The sequence below is a fragment of the Sorex araneus genome, chromosome 5 (genome assembly GCF_027595985.1).
Source record: "Sorex araneus isolate mSorAra2 chromosome 5, mSorAra2.pri, whole genome shotgun sequence".
NCBI lineage: Eukaryota > Metazoa > Chordata > Mammalia > Eulipotyphla > Soricidae > Sorex > Sorex araneus.
The window spans coordinates 123,110,694-123,122,582 of NC_073306.1; the positions used below are offsets into that span (position 1 = coordinate 123,110,694).

Consider the following 11,889-nt stretch of genomic DNA (forward strand, 5'->3'; position numbering starts at 1 on the left):
GTAAGGACATAATGAAAATTTAATATTTTATCATGAGTTCATCATATAAAACTCATATTTGATGTCAGAAATGTATAAAGTGGCATCCTGACTAGTTACTAGTTTAGGGACATTATTTAAAGTGTTTCAGGCTCTATTTCCTTATGTTTAAAATGGAGGAATGATTATAAAGTTTGCATTATTGGGCTGAGTTAGAAAGGCATTTTCTTAAAATATAAGGACAGTACTTGGCACATAAGATAAGAAATGAGTTAGTAAGTGAACAGATGAATAAATGAATGATGGGAAGAAATAGGACAGAAAAACAATGTAAGGCTAGATTTATTTCTTTATTTCTTTGCAGGAACTGTTATTCACGATGGAAAAAATAGCAGGTACATTCAGGGCATGAATTGATGCTTCCAAATTAATGGCATGTCCTTAATTCTGGGTAATTTATTGTGTCTCATAAAAGTTATACATTAAAATTTTCACAAAATGTGATTTAAATTGTGTATCATGGTACATTTTTCCATGCTAATGAATTTATTTTTCAGAGTATCATATCTGTGTGCATATACCCTATTTACATATTAGATATATTTCCTATATAATCAGAATTTGAATTACTATACCAGTTTTTAGCTGAATAGTTTATAGCCAAATTGCTTCTTTATAAGTTTGCTATTTTTTATCTATGAGAGGGATAATTTGCTTTTATCTTCTTTAAATTATTTCCTAGTCTAAAGGGTATGTTTTTGTTTTGAGAAAAGTTCTAAAGTAGTGTACAGAATATCTTTAAGACCATTATAACTGATAAAATTATTTTACTAATTTATATGCAAGCTCTAAATACATTTCTTTAAGATAATACTTAAATTTAATTGTCAAACAGGAAATATATTTATATATAACATGAGCAATAAAATTATTTTTAAAACAATTGATCTTGATATTCCAGTTGGCACTGTACTGATCTGAGTCTATTTTTTTGTTAAGTTTAAAGCAAGGGGGGGCTGGAGCAATAGCACAGCGGGTAGGGCGTTTGCCTTGGACGTGGCCAACCCGGGTTCAATTCCCAGCATCCCATATGGTCCCCTGAGCACCGCCAGGGGTAATTCCTGAGTGCAGAGCCAGGATTAACCCCTGTGCACCGCTGGGTGTGACCCAAAAAAGCAAAAAAAAAAAAAAGTTTAAAGCAGGGAAACAGTGAAGAGGAAGGCAATAATAGGAAATCAGCATTTAAAAATAATTTTTCAAAGTGCCAATATGTGATCCTTCAAATGTTTTGCTCCTCATAGAACATCTTAAGAGGCTATGTTTTATATTTCCCATTGCACAGAATCACTTATTGTTTAAGTATTTGTGTTCTTTTCTCAGTCTATTCTACCGGAAGGGGAGGAAAAACATCTCAGGGTTTTTGAAGGAATGAGTTTGGAAAGAACAAGTGTCCCTTACTGAGAAACAGGGTATCAGATAACAAGAAATGAATTGCAAGTGTCTTCTTAAAGAAAGTTAGTTTTCTCTAGTGTGATGTAAAAACACAAAACATTTTAATTATGTTAAGAGGTAGCAAGTTTACTTCTCTCATAAAAGAGGTTGTCCTCGTGAAAATATTTTTAAAAGTCAACTTGGGGAACATAGTGTAGTGAATTGATTACAAAAATAGCACCAACGTTTCCCATCCCTGTATCTATTCCTTTTGTCGTGCATCTTTGCAGTTCCTTTCAACAACAGTTTCTATTCGACTACTTTTAAATTGAAACTGGTCTTGTGATGTGTTTTGGCCTATAGAATGCTGTAGAAGTGACATTTTACCAGTCTCAAGATGAAGTCTCAAGAGGTTTTGCACATTTGTTCTCACCCTCTTGAAATCCTGCTCAGCCATGTAACTCCACCCAGGCTAACTTTATGGATGATGTCAGACCATTGACCCAAACATCTTCACTTCCATAGCCATCACTCACTCAGCCAAGCAATTGAGACCATTCTAGATCAAGCAAACTCTAGTATACCTATTAGTAGATTTCAAAGTTATGAGTAAAACCAACTAAAACTCAGTGTAGCCTAGCTGAAGTCACTAGAAATACCTACCTGATAAATATTTGAGGAAGCAACAATGCTTATTTTTTTTTTTTTGCTTTTTGGGTCACACCTGGCGATGCACAGGGGTTACTCCTGGCTCTGCACTCAGGAATCACACCTGGCCATGCTCAGGGACCATATGGGATGCTGGGATTTGAACCCGGGTCGGCCGCATGCAAGGCAAATGCCCTCCCCGCTGTGCTATCTCTCCAGCCCCAAAAATGCTTACTTTTATGTCATTGAATTTTGATAGGTTTTATGCTCAACAGCACTTAACCTGTTATTGGGGTTACAAACCTATATTGGAATAGCAAAGGCTGTGGTCATCTGAGCTGCAAGAAATAATATACTTACTACCAAGAGTAAGCTCCAGAGTTAAGTGGTATCAAGAAAAGAGAGGTCACAGGTATATGGTGCCACCAGCAGGTAAACATGTACCTGTGGGCCACGTGCATCAGCAGCTTTATGATGTTTTCAGACTTTCAGATATCCCAAAACTGCTGCTGTGCCTTTGGCCAGGCCCCAACAACTTGGGGCCAAGTTTACCAAGAATGAAATGGCCAAAAGTTAGGTATATGGGAGACATACCCACAAACCACCTCTGGCTCAGCTATATAAGCTCATTTATTGGCCTTATTTCAGAGACCCATAAATATCTAAAGAGATCAAAAGGTGCAGTGAGAACCTGTAGTGCAGAGGTAGGTGGGAACACATGGCTGAGAGCCCCAGGCTTGCGTGGACCAGGACTCGGCCTCCTCCACCCAGGTCCCCAGTTTTACTGTAGCTTGGCAGTCACACCGACAAACTGCCCCTGGTGCCATGTAATCTCATCAATGGCCAAGACCCAGAGACTATAAACTAAAGCTCCCAGAAGAGAGCACCACAGGATGCCTTAACCCAGTGCCAGGCTGTTTTCACCAGGGTACCTCGAAGAGGGACGGATTGAATTTCCCTCCTGCCCTAAGCAGAACCTGCAGAACCCAACCACCGCCATGTCCAAGGTCACTCTCCACATGCTCGGATGAGTCTCACCCAAGAGAACATGAGCCTCAACCCAAACAGGATGAACCTCACCAGAGAGCAAAAGGCAGGAAAACCCAGATATGCGAGAACCCGTGACAGATCTCCAAGCCTGCTTGGGTCGGGACTGGACCTCCTCCCCCCAGGTACCCAGTTTTCTAGTAGCTTGGTAGTCACACCCACAAACTGCCCCTGGTGCCATGTAATCTCATCAATGTCCAAGACTCAGAGACTATAAACTGAAGCTCCCAAAAAAAGAGCGCTGCAGAATACCCTGACTCTGTGCCAGGCTGTCTTTAATGGGACACCTTGAAGTGGGGCGGGTTGAATTTCCTTCTCTGCCCCACGCAGAACCCTGGCAGCTGAAAACCTCCAGAACCCAACCACCGCCATTCACAAGGCCACTCTCCACATGCTCAGATGAGCCTCACCCAAAATGGGATGCACCTCACCAGAGAGCAGGCAGGCCTGCAAGAAAACCCAGATATGGGGAACCTGTGACTGAGATCTCCAACCTGCTTGGATCGGGACTGGGCCTCCTTCCCCCAGGTCCCCAGTTTTCCAGTAGCTTGGCAATCACACCCACAAACTGTCCCTGGCGCCATGTAATCTCATCAATGGCCAAAACCCAAAGACTATAAACTAAACTCCCTGAAGAGAATGACAGAATTTCCTGGACATTATATTCTATCCATAACAAGCAATACAAAACAAATCGTCTAGCATTTTCTTTTTGCCAGGTTTGAGTGATGGTGAGACTGGTGTCAAAATATAGAATGTAACCAAAGTAGAGAGTATGGGGGAAATTTTCTGCCACACAAGCAGGAGAAGGTTTGGAACGGGGTGGTGGGGTGGTGGGGAATACAGGGGATTTTGGTGGTAGAAAGTGCTCACTAGTGAATGGATGGGTGTTTGATGATTATATGATTGAAGCTCTGCTACCCAGCCACTGCCACACTCCAGGCTGCTTTCTGGAGACATCATAAGACACTTAATACCCATTTTTCATAATTACTGCATCATATTTTATGAGGTTCAAATATGATGTGAACCATGGGAACACCTGAAGGGTGAATAGAGGCTGCCCTAAAAGCTACTGAGAGTATCACACCCACACGGCAGAACCTGGCAAGCTACGCGTGGTATATTTGATATGCGAAAAACAGTAACAACAATGGGCCTCATTCCCCTGACACTGAAAGAGCCCCCAACAGGCAGTGTTAAGAAGGATGAGCAAGGAGAGGCTGATAAAATCTCAGAGACGAACTAGACTGCCAAAACAAAGGACTAAAATGATTGTCTGTAGTTTCAATGCACTCACACTGGCACCAGAAGCATCGATCGAGGACCTGATCGTGCAAGTGCATAAGATCAGTTCTGACTGAGATGAGTAGGCATCGATTACCTCATGTCATTTTCGACACTGGAGAAGAACTGTTCCTTGGAACATGCGACAATAGAGGCATTGGTGGTCTCAGTGTCCTTGTGAACATGAACTTGGCCATGAACATTGATTCATTCAAATGCCTAACAACTCAAATCAGACAATTACACTTAAATAGATGTGGCTCACTGCTGGCAGTTTCTATCTTCATCGTCTACAATATCCAACTACGATGAAGAACAAATTGAGAAATTCTACATGGAGCTGGAGAAGTTCTATAAAGAAGACCACACCTTCTACAAGATCATTGTCGGTGATTTCAGTGCCAAGATAGGACTGAGAAGGTCGCTGGAAGAACTCCACATAGGAACCCATGGCCTAGAATGGAACGAACAGGATGAGAGACTGTTTGAGTTCATCATGTCAATCAAGACCATCCAAAGTAACTCACGGATCCAGAAGGCCGAATCAAAATGTTGGACATGGGAGTCTCCCGGTGGACAGTTCCATGACAAAATTGACCACATCATATTCAGTCGACGATTTTGCCTGACTGATGTCGCTGTTGTCCCGAAATTCCAAATGAGATCAGACCACGATCTCCTTCATGCAAAATTCTACTTCACAGAGTGCGGAGAAAGGACTGCAAAGTTTAAGTTTAAGAAGAGAACTCCCAGAATGACCACCAACTGGGAGCTCTTTGGCACTACTGTGGCAATGTGGGAAGATGCTGTCATTGACAACATCAACGAGGAATATGATGGAAGGGTTCAGCACCTCCATGACTGCGTGAGGAATGCCGAGAGTGGGAAAGCCACAAACAGAAGCCTGTCTTTGGAAACTCTCAAGCTCATTTGCCAATGTGGTTTGACACAAGCCTCAGGCACTTACAAGCTAACGTCCGAGTACACAAAGCTGTGCAGAAAAGTGATAAAGGAAGACCTCAAAGAGAGAAGAGCAGCAGTGTTAGCCAATGTGGCAGAAGCTGGGGAAAGTATTTGCAACGCTCGCCCGTTCTTCACCAAATACAAGACCAAGATGACTGCCCTTCGACGTTCTGATGGAGTATCACATCTTCCAGAAGGACAATGGAGAGGACTATAATGACTTCTACTCAAATCTTTTTGATAGTTATGTCCACCTGCCCACATACCAAATTCTGCAGGATGAATATGTCATTTCCAATGTCCTCCTTTCTGAAATCTGACATGCCATTTAGTTGGTAAGGATGTGTACAGAACCCGGTCCAGACAAGGTCAGACCCAAACACCTGAGGAATATGCCGCTAGTACTTGTCAACACACTGGCTCGGCTCTTCACATACTACTTGTCCCAATGGAAAACCAGCAAGACCATTCTGTTGTAGAAGAAGAGAGACATCCACAACATCAGCAACTATCGCCCAATCTGCCTGTTCTGCATTAGAGTCATCCTGAATAGAATAGGCAGAACGCTAGACAAAGGACAACCATGTGAGCAAGCCGGGTTCCGAAAAGGATTCAGCACAATTGACCATATCCACACAGTGACCAAACTCATTGAAGTTTCAGGAGAGTTCAATATGCCTTTCTGTCTAACATTCATTGATATAAAGAAGGCCTTTGATTCTACTGAGACTGAAGTGTCATTATAGCCCTAGCCAAACTCAATACATCAAGATCTTCTGTGATCTGTATTACAGATTCACCACCAGAATTTCACCATTCTACAAGGAAGTGATTATTGACGAAAAGAGAGGGATTTGGCAGGGTGATACCATTTCACCGAAACTTTTCAGTGCCATCCTTGAGAAATGTAATGCGATGACTGGAATGGGAAGGAATAGGAGTGAAGATAGACGGTTGGCAACTACACACACCACTTTTTCGCTGATGATATTGTTCTAATAACACCAAACATTAGCCAAGTGACACAAATTCTTGCCTACTTCGACCACGAGTGTGGAAAGGTTGAACTGCAGCTAGATCTCACCAGGACAATGTTCATGAAAAACAAACTAGTCACTGACGTTCCATTTGCTCTCAATGGAACGAACATCTTTGAATGCAGCAGCTATGTGTAACTGGATCGAGAACTCAACATGAGGAATGACTTGGTGCCAGAACTGCACAGGAGGAAGAGAACAGTGTGGAATGCCTTCAAGAGCATCGAAGATGTTAAGAGGACGAAGAACCTCTGGCTCTGGGCACATCTTTTCAACTCCACTGTTCCTCCTGCACTAACATATGCCTCAGAGAGCTGGGCCTATGAAAACAGGACAAGAACACTATCCGGGTATCCCAAAGAGAAATTGAAAGAGCTCTGCTTGGAATATCACATTTCACTCAAATGAGAGAAGGAATCCAGAGTTCTGACCTGTCAATGATCAAGAATCGGGGATGCTGTCTCGTTTGCCAAAGCGTCAAAAATCAGATAGGCTGGAAACGTAATGTGATTTAGAGACAAATGCTGTACTAGTGCTGTTACTGACTGGATTCCATGGGACGTCAAAAGACAGCGTGGTCACCCACCTACAAGATGGTCAGACTTCTTTGTCAAAACCCTGAACAAATGGTTTGAGGCTCTTCTTGTTCCTGGAGTAAGCAGATACCACTGGGCTACACTAGCATGCGACAGGGACAAATAGAGAAGTTACTGGCACCCGCTCAAGCAAATCAAAGATCAATGGGATGACAAGTGATAAAGTGATAAAGCTCAAACATGAAAGGTTTGTAGCTGTAAATCACCATGAATCAAAGAAAAAGGGGGGGGATAATAATAAAATAAACATTCAAAATAGAATAAAAAAAGTAATATGGAGTTCATGCCCAATTCAATCAGCTTAATCAATGGCTGAATAAATAGTGGCACTCCTACATTCATTGGCACTGTCACTGTCATCCTGTTGTTCATCTATTTGCTTGAGCAGGCACCAGTAACTTCTTCATTGTGAGACTTGTTGTTACTGTTTCTGGCATAACAGGTATGCCATGGGTAGTGTGCCAGACTCTGCCATGCAGGCAAGATACTCTCGGTAGCTTGCTGGGCTCTCCGAGAGGGGTGAAGGAATCGAACCCAGTCAACCGCATGCAAGGCAAATGCCCTACCTGCTGTGCTATCGCTCCAGCCCACTCCTATATTATATAAAGAAGAAAAAAAAAGAAAGAAAAGAGAGGTCAGTAAATGGTGAGTCTGTGATAGTGAGGGTTAGCGATGCTCCATGAAGACAGGAGGGCAAAGGGAATTTAAATGTGGTGAGTGAGCATACTTGCTGGAATATGGATTCCAATCCATTTGACTTCTACAAAGTGTTCCATGTTAACTCATGTAAGGAACATGTGAGTACGTAGAGGTCAGGTTGTGGTTGCATATGAAGACAAGAGGATAATTTGAGCATTTATATTGGGTCATCATCATCTCGTTGATTGTCGAATTTCTCGAGTGGTCTCAGTATCGTCTCCATTCGTCCTAGCCCTAAGATTTTAGAAGCCTCTCTTTACTCTTCCTTTCCAATGGTGCCGCATTGGAGGCTCTGGGTAAAGTGAGATGATTTAAAGTTAGCATGTTTGGAAGTAACATATTTGGTTGCTGAGTAAACCTTAGGAATACAAATATCCATTTTTTGCTCTGTATTGACAAATTCGCACCCCCTTCCTACAAACACACACAGAACTGGAAGTTAGAATTCAGTAGGTAATATACAATATACAAACAGAAGTAATACATTGAATCATAGTTAACTTTGTCTGTGGTGCAACATTAAGCCAATACCTTAATAGCATCCTTTTAATGTAAAAGACAATGGGAATGCAGTGACATGAATGGAACACTTAAGCCTTTCCACATGCAATTCTTACCACATCCCTGCAGTGATATCATTGGTTATCCATGTTATGTTCAAATGGAAACTATCTTTTAGAGATGTTGAAAATTATCTAGTAAATTTCATACTGTTGATGAGTGATAAGTGGTATTTTAAGTCCTGGGTTGTTGACCCCAACCCAATAATCTGTCGCTTCCACCACAACTGCCAGAAACATTTACACACATCAGGCATGGGTGGTACCACCAGCTGTTTTGTTTGTTGTTGCTGAAACCTAAGCCTAACACCTCCCTTAGCAACTAAAAAGGCCCTTAGCTACCTGTGATGTTGAACAACTGCTTTCCACATAAACAGCTTCTGAGGGTTTTATCTTTCACCAGAGTGGGTTAGTGAAAGCTATTATCCAAGATGATGCAACAGGAGGAAAACCCTGGCTCTCATCGAGTGGCTGATGTGATGGGCTGGTCAGATATTGTCCCTGGGGAAGGATGAAGGACACTAATCACCCAAATGGTCAAAGAATTTTTTTCCCTCTGGAGAATGAGTATAGAGTTAGACAAATGTCTCACTCGTCAGAAGCAGAAGCAGATTTAGGCGTTTTGAAGTCAGTTAAAGTGATGAATTTAAACTCTTAATTCCATAAAGCTCTAGAATTCAGTGAAGATTTCTGAAAGTGGCAAGGCTAGAGCAAGTCATTTAATAATAATTTTAAAATCTACCTAATATGTTTGGAGCACTGTTAGTGTGACCGCTGTTTATAAATTTTATTATCCTATGCCATTTCTTGGGTGTCAATGCATGGGATCCTTTTTAATCCTGGAACATGGCTTCACCTTTGCAGGCTTCTGAGTTTCCTTAGGCAGGAGGAGGCCAAGGGATTGAGTGAGAAAAAGAACAAAAGTCCCTTCCAATCCCTAAATACTTCTCTGCCTCCTCTCAGAAAGGGGAAACTTAGTAAAGACTATTTCAATCCTAATTATTTGTGCTTTTCCCAGCCTGTCCAGTAGGACAAATCCAAGCATACATCTTCAGTTGCACCAGCCCTGAGGGATTATAAAAACTCAAAGCCACTGGGCTTTTTGAGAGGTTTGCCGTACCTCCTTTGGAGACAGTCCTGGTTCTCTCCCAGATGAAAGATTTTGCTCATTTGGGCTTAGAGAAAGAAACCAGCGTCTTGTGTGTCCAGGCTCTCTCATAATTCTTTTCATGCTAGTTTAAGCTCCTAGCACACATAAACTGTGGGAATGTCCCAGCTGACGATACTAGGCATAATTGCAAACCAGTGGCATGTATGAATACATATCACCCCCTTTCACATTGTAAGTGCTATATACACCAGGAACCTCTAACATTATGCCCATTGATGTTAGGAAACTGAGGAAACTGAAGTAGAGAGTGGCTGGAAAACTGACTCAGGTTACACAGTAACTAATTCAGCATGGAGTAAGAAAAATCATGCATTTATTCATTTATGACCCCTAAACTATTGGAACACATCATCAATCGTAAATGTGAAAATTCTAAGTCATCATTTATTTTTATTTTTAATGCAGTCTTTTCTTTTAAAATTGAAACACCGTGAGAACACTTACAAAGCTTTCCAGTCTAAGTCTCGGTCATACAGTGATCAAACACCCATCCCCTCACCAGTGCACTCCCTCTACCACCAAGAACCTCAGTATGTCCCCCTTTCCACACCTCCCCCCACTTATGTGGAAGGTGATTTCCACCTTTCTCTCTCCGCTTTGATCACATTCACTATTTCGACCAAAGATCCACCATTATTATTTGGAATTTTCCCCAACATTCAGACCTGCTGAAAAGTCATTATTAGATAATTTGTTTTCTATTGCTGATATGAAGAGCATTTTGGATTTCTAATATTTTAGTAATGAGTCTGGAGGGATTTCTGCCCAAAGCTGCTGGGTTCCGAGATTGGTTTCTGTGCCTCTGGGATCATGGCCATTCAGGAGCCAGAAGCCATTTGTGGGTGGCAACTTGGGGTCTAGTTGGGGCAGGGAGAGGGGCCTGTTCCACCATCTTGTGAGGCCCGGCATGTCACTTCACTGCAGACTCATACCTGGCTGTCCAATAGACTCTGAAAAAGTGGCAGCCACTGCACCGCTGGGGAGAGAAGCCGGAAGAGACAAACACCTTTCCCCACTCGGGGTGGCACGATGTCATAGTTTAATGCTCAGTCCTGATGCATTTCTGCCAGAAGCTGCTGGTTTCCGAGATTGATCTGTGTGCCTCTGGGATCATGGCTTTTAAGGAGCCAGGAACCATTTGTGGGCAGCAACTCGGGCCTCATCAGGGTGGAGGGAGGAACTGGTTCCACCCCCTATTCTTCAAGATCCCTCGTGTCACTGCTCTCTCTCTAGTTCTAGGCAGGAGCAGACACTAGATCATTTATTTTCCATTGCTCACTTTGTATATCAGGGAAGGTCCTGTAACCACATACCGGAGCCATGCTTGTAGACACTCATGGTCTCCGGGATTCCATCTGGAGAAGGTGGGGAGACTGCACCTGCTCCATGTGGGGCGTCCCATAGATATCAGCTTGGTATGGGGCCCGAAGAAATCTCCAGTGTTGTGGTGCCCACCGGCTTTCTTCACTGCTAAGTCTAAAGGGCTTCATTCTTTTTTTGTGTGTGTGGATTTAAGAAAAAGAAGTATGACAAAGGGCCCTTGAGATATCTCAGTGGCTTGGCAGTCACACCCACAAACTGCCCCTAGCTCCATGTAATCTCATCAATGACCAAGATCCAGAGACTACAAAACAACGCTCCCAGAAGAGAGTCATGCAGAATCTCACATGGCAGAGCCTGGCAAGGGGCTTCATTCTTAACAAAGAGAGGTACCCTAAATTCATTGTTTCATTAGTCTGAAATTTCTATAGCCTTGTTCTGAATGGAGCAGGGCAAAGCGGCAAACAATTTCATAATGTTCTTGCAAGCACTGTAAGAATCCACGGGATCACTCCAGACCCCAGCACGCTGGAGGCTTGCAGTTAATGCAGTCTTATAAGTAGTATTTGTAACTTTGTGGCCAATAAAATCATGATTTAATAAGATATAACAGTTGTAAAATTACCTCAGAATTCTATTTTTATTGTTATCCTGTTTAAATATTACAAAAAATATGATAGCTGTTAGAAATCATATTAGATTGAGTTATATAATAAGTGAAGACATTTTAGTTTGTTAACACCAATAATATATAACTGGGGTTCTTTGTAATTCTGTGACTTTAGTGACTAAAAGGTCATATAAGAAGGGATTGCTAAAAATGTCTATAATGCAAAAATATTGTTCTTTCATTTGTTTTGGTTTTAGTTTTCTACAATATGCTTTTTATTCCACTCTCCTATATCCCTTCCAAACAGCTTTCTTAGACAAAGTCTTTATGGCGGTGAAGACAATTTTCTCTGCCCACTGTCCAGGCTTATATCTCTTCTCTGGGAACCAGGCAGCCTTACCAACACATCTGACCACTGTCTCATCAGAGTCCTCTGCTCAGGTCTGAACATCTGTGGGATTTACTCAGCGCACACACTGGCTGTGCAGCGATGGAATATTCCCATATATTCTGGTAAGTAGGTTGTGCTCTGAGCATCCTT

General features: G+C 42.2%; 1 non-coding gene across 1 annotated transcript; it reads right to left on the bottom strand.

Moving 5' to 3' along the window:
* Positions 1-11,148: 11,148 nt before the first annotated feature.
* Positions 11,149-11,280, bottom strand: LOC129405393 (small nucleolar RNA SNORA9). The gene has a single exon (XR_008630545.1). It is a non-coding gene; the product is annotated as a small nucleolar RNA SNORA9 (small nucleolar RNA).
* Positions 11,281-11,889: the final 609 nt, after the last annotated feature.